The sequence below is a fragment of the Coptis chinensis genome, chromosome 7 (assembly GCF_015680905.1).
Source record: "Coptis chinensis isolate HL-2020 chromosome 7, ASM1568090v1, whole genome shotgun sequence".
Classification (NCBI taxonomy): Eukaryota; Viridiplantae; Streptophyta; class Magnoliopsida; order Ranunculales; family Ranunculaceae; genus Coptis; species Coptis chinensis.
This window is the reverse complement of record NC_141462.1, coordinates 48,055,919-48,061,250: the sequence shown is the minus strand read 5'-3', so window position 1 is coordinate 48,061,250 and position 5,332 is coordinate 48,055,919. Positions and strand designations below refer to the sequence as shown.

At 34.2% G+C, this 5,332-nt stretch overlaps 1 long non-coding RNA gene across 5 annotated transcripts; it reads right to left on the bottom strand.

The window, feature by feature from the left end:
• Nucleotides 1–1,402: 1,402 nt before the first annotated feature.
• On the bottom strand, nucleotides 1,403–4,482 carry LOC147487761 (uncharacterized). 5 transcript variants are annotated; one of them, XR_015201355.1, is made up of 4 exons: nucleotides 4,010–4,482; nucleotides 2,713–3,911; nucleotides 2,014–2,367; nucleotides 1,403–1,686 (listed from the first exon to the last, which is right to left on the bottom strand). It is a non-coding gene; the product is annotated as an uncharacterized LOC147487761 (long non-coding RNA). The 5 variants fall into 5 exon arrangements; XR_015201354.1 differs by having other exon boundaries at nucleotides 2,296–2,367; nucleotides 4,010–4,480; XR_015201351.1 differs by having other exon boundaries at nucleotides 1,403–2,367; nucleotides 4,010–4,480.
• Nucleotides 4,483–5,332: the final 850 nt, after the last annotated feature.

The following is a 5,332-nucleotide window of genomic DNA, read 5'->3' as shown; positions in this document are numbered from 1 at the left end:
TGATTAAAAAAAATGTGTCCGTACGGGTTACTTTCTCCCCCGATTTGTCCAAGAAAGTTTCTCCCTTTTTTTTAAATCACTCTCAAGGACAAATTTCAGGTGTAAATAATCCTGAAAACCAATTTTCAAGTGAAAATAATTCATAAGGACAAATAGTTCGGATTTGAAATTAATCTTTTTCGATTTTACCCTTTCAGTCGTTTTATTATGAACAATAAGTGTTCATACCTTATGTTGACATATGAACATTGATTGTTCATACCCAAATAGGTTAACGTACCTTATGCAATATGTTAAGGTATGAGTAACGATTGTTCATTCATACTCTAATATATGTTCGTACTTATAATACATTATATTAAGGTATAAACATTGATTATTCATATCTCAAATAGGTATGAACAATGATTGTTTATAGCTCATGTTAGTATGAACAATGATTGTTCATACCCTAAATAAATATGAATAGTGATTGTCCATACTCCAATTGGTGTTCTTATTGATCATACATTACGTTGAGGTGTGGACAGTGTTTATTCATACCCCAAATAAGTATGAACCAAACTCCAAATAGGTATGAACAATATGATTATTCATACTCCAATAAGTATTTTTACTGATCATACATTATGTTGATGTATGAACAATGATTATTCATACTCCAATAAGTGTTCTTACTAATCATTGACTATATTGAGGTATGAACATTGATTGTTCATACCCCAAATAGTTTTGAACAATGAGTGTTCATAGCTAATGTTGAGATATTAACATTGATTGTTTATACTACAATAGGTGTTCTTACTGATCATACATTATATTGAGGTATGAACATTGATTGTTCATACTCCAAATAGATATGAACAATAAGTGTTCATAGCTCATATTGAGGTATAAACAGTGATTGTTCATACTCCAATAAGTGTTCTTATTGATCATACATTATGTTGAGGTATGAACAGTATGAACAATGGTTGTTCATACTCCAATAGGTGTTCTTACTGATCATACATTATATTGAGGTATGAACATTGATTGTTTATACCCCAAATAGGTATGAACAATCACTACAAAAGAAACGACTTTACCCGACTGACTATAACAGTCGCCATAGGTATTACCCGACAGACGAAAACAGATGCAAGACCGTCGGAAAATGCTCGGTCGGCATAGGCTTCCGACGATTAAAATTAGTCAGAATAGGCCATCGGCATTGATAACCTTTGCCGATGGACATTCCAACAATTTTAGACCGTCAGATATTCCTGTTGTCTATGACCGTCGGGTATACCTGCTGTCTGTGACCGTCGGGAATACCTGCTGTTTGTGACCGTCGGGTATACCGGTGACAGTTCAGGTTCGTCAGAAATTAGTTTTTTCTTTTAAAAAAAATATATTGGGATTTTAATAAAAAAAGATCCCAATATTACATTCTTTTTCATGCCAACATCACAATTATTATAAAATAGCTATACTTAGTATCTAGCTTAAGTAGAAAGGACGTGTAACCACAATGATTCGATGAAATTATTACACCGTCTCTCCATACTGCTCTAATGCCCAAGTCTACAAAGATGTCAAACTCTTTACAAAAAACAAAACAGAGTCTTCTAACACTTTTTAACTTCCCAGGCCAAACCCTGACAAAAACCAAGTAGATTTTCACTTTCTACCCTTTTCACTTTCCTGCTAACCAGAAAAAAAAATGTCAGAGAAATTCTTTACTCAGATTAAAATTACATTCAAGAAGTTGAACCCCACATGATAAAAGAACATTAAGGAAACTACCACTAATCATAGTCTGGGATAGCTCAAACATTTTTATCAGACTTCTGTAATCTTAGTCTCAAAAAGATTCCAAGTACTCTGGGCATGAACATGCCAATGCATATTTTTAGCACCTATCCAGATCTAATGAAATTTTCTAGTCTAACCATAACCTAAGAACGTTGGACACAAAAATAATATGATGCAATAAACTTATATTCAAGTTAACAACTTAAGTGTTGTTACCAGTGGTAAGTGGAGGTAAATATAATTCTTTGTTGCTAATGGATTATGATTTTCTGGACCCTGCTCCAGTCATAGCCAACATGTGCATCATAACAAAGATCTAATGGAGTTAGTATAAGAGCTAGAACAATTATCTTGATATCACTAGACAACAGTAAACATGTCACAAGAACAAGACTAATATACTCCCTTACAGATGTTAGCAAAATTTAGCTCTCCATACAAATTTTATGAAAAAATGGCCTGCAAATTCACAGAAGTTATACTTAAAGGTAGACATACCGCTTACGCAAATATTGAACCATCGTTATTAAATGTGCTGCAAGTTATGGGTCGGTTGCACCGAGACCATGCCTATAAATTAGACGAAATTAAATTAGCCAAGTCATATATCACATAGTACTGCGGGATACACACCTAGGTCTCAAAATGCATGAGCCAATGTCTCTATCTTTTGTGAATCAAATCTAGAACAGAATCATTTTAAGCAAATATTTCTATCACTTTAAGTATTACTAGAATCTTCTAATTTACAAATCCACTTCACTTTTAAAGTAGAGATCTGCTTTATATTTTTCTTAAGATTAGAAAACAAATAAAAGAATCTAGTAAAACATATGCAAAAACAAGGAATTGGGACAGGTCTAAGCAAGCATGAAAAAAAAACAATCAAGCAAGCGAAAAAGAAAGACAACAGACCCTAAGTCTTTGCTTACTATCCTTATCCCAAAAATTCAAAGCACCATCAGATCCAGAGGTTGCAAAGGTATGGTGTACATGAAATAAGGGATAAATACCAAAATAATTAGATCAGATCAGATCACTAATGAACTTCAACCTGCTCAGAGTTTATAATGGAAAGAAGTATTGTTACAAGACTAAGATGTGGAAAAAATGAATAAAAAACAGAGAATAACTAAGTACCAGAATATCAACAACCACCCCAACAAGAAGACAAAGAAGTCATGCTTAAGAGGGTCAAATTTACAGCTTTCAAGCTTTCAAGTCTGTGTCAATGGGTATGTAATATAAGGTCTGAGAGGGCGAGGTGATAAGTGTTTCCTCTAATAGTGTGGTGGTCTGGTATCTAGTGACATCCACAATGTGTTAGTTTACAAAGCAAGCTCAAAGATTTGAAATAAGGTGCTTTGTAATTAGGTAAACATGATTGGTTTCTGGACTTTGGTAGACACTAAGACTAGATGGGTTTTTCCTACTTTATTTTATAAGATCACTTCTTACTTTATTTTATAAGATCACTGAAGTTGATTAGTGATGCATAGAAACATCAACCTCTCATTTAGCAATCCTAAATATTATCACTATGTTCTATAGTTAAACCAATGAAAGAATACCCAAAACTCCAGACAATCTGACGTTTACAAGTCAAACTGAGATACGTTCTCTAACTATAACCACAATGAAAAAAAAACGTCTATTTTACCGTCATTGTGCTTACATGAGAAGGTCATCTCTTTACTAACATAATCTACTATATACTACAATAGAGACAACAACACGCTGGTAGAATCACCTCTTAATCACTTGAGACTACCGGAAGAGACTCTCAGAAACAGTATTGTTGTAGTATCAATAGTCTTATGGACCAATAAATGATTAAGAAAATTGGTATAAACATACACAAAACCTCATACTAAACAAATGTAGTTTCAAACACTGCTTACTTAAGAGCTGATTCTCGACATTGCTCCGCAACATCATAAAAAATACAGATAGCAATCCTCCTTTCTTCATCTATTTTATCCTTTCCCTGTAAATTCAGATCTGTGAGATAGCATGTGAAAAATCTTAAGGCTCTTTCAAACGTACTCCAATCATCTCGGGTATTAAGATTTCTCGTCAGACAAAATACAAAGGAGACAAACACACACACATTCCTGAGATTCCAAATTATAATAAACGATTAAAAAAAAGTTAGTATTAACAAATCGATAACTTTACAATTAACAAAGAAATAAGAATGAACAAGACTGACCTGAGAGATTTGATGAGAGAACCACCGGATGCAACAACAGTGAAAGCACCCCTCTCTTTCACAAAGTTTTCTAACAAATCACCAATGTATTTGGTTAGAGAAACCGAGAGAGCTCCATCGTTATCAAAGATCTGGATATCTGGTTTCACTATCTCAATAATAGATACAACGGCCATGATGGTTGAGGCTTTTGATTTCAAGTTGTTGGATCTGTTGGAGTTTTTGAGGGTTAGAGATAGGTGTGAGATGGATGAGGTTTTCGCGGGAAAGTATTGGGGAATAGAGGAGAGAACTGATTGAGTGTGACTGTGTAAGAGTGAGAGATTTCAGATTTCAGAGGGGGAGTGAAGCGGGCAGCAAGTGGTTGAGACAGGACCAGTTAGCTTTAGAGGTTTTCTTTTTTTCTTTTTGGTTATTTTCTTATTTTTCCAAAAAAAAATAGGTGGGAAGTGAAATTAGTTTGCTGCTTGTTATTTGGAAGAGATATGCCTATCGTTAACAACTCTCCTAGAACCGTCAGGTACTCATTGAGATTATCCGACAGATGGTCAATTTATACCCGACGGACATAATGTGTTGGGAACTTCCTACAGACAGAATCCATCGGGTATACTTTATGGCCTCTGTCGGGTAAACTCATTTTTTTTGTAGTGAATGATTGTTCATATTCATATGAACAATGAGTGATCATAGCTCATGTTAAAGTATGAACAATCAATCATACTCTAATAGATGTTCTTACTGATCATATATTATCTTGAGATATGAAAATTGATTGTTCAAATAGGTATTAACAATGAATGTTCATACGAATAGTTATTATTCAAACCCTAAATAGGTACGAACAATGACTGTTCATATGAACAGTGATTGTTCATAGCTAATGATGAGCTGTGAACAATTATTGTTCATACACTAAATATGTATGAACAATGAATGTTCATATTATATACACTGGGTCGTTTCGGTTGGGCCGGGTCCCTTATTATTTTGCATTACGGGTATACTTGACATTTCATCTACCCGAGCCGTTTTTAATTTCGCGTCAAGGGTATACTTGACCTTTCATCTACGTGGTCCTTGTGAGTGATTAAAAAAAAAGGTGTCCTAACGAGTTACTTTCTCCCCCGATTTGTCATAGAGAGTTTCTCCCTGTTTTTTTAAATCACTCTTAAGGACAATTTTCGGGTGTATATAACCCTGAAAACCAATTTTCGAGTGAAAATAACTCGTAAGGACAAATAGTCCGGATTTGAAATTAATCTTTTTCGATTTTACCCTTTCAATCGTTTTGCTATGAATATTAAGTGTCCATACCTTATG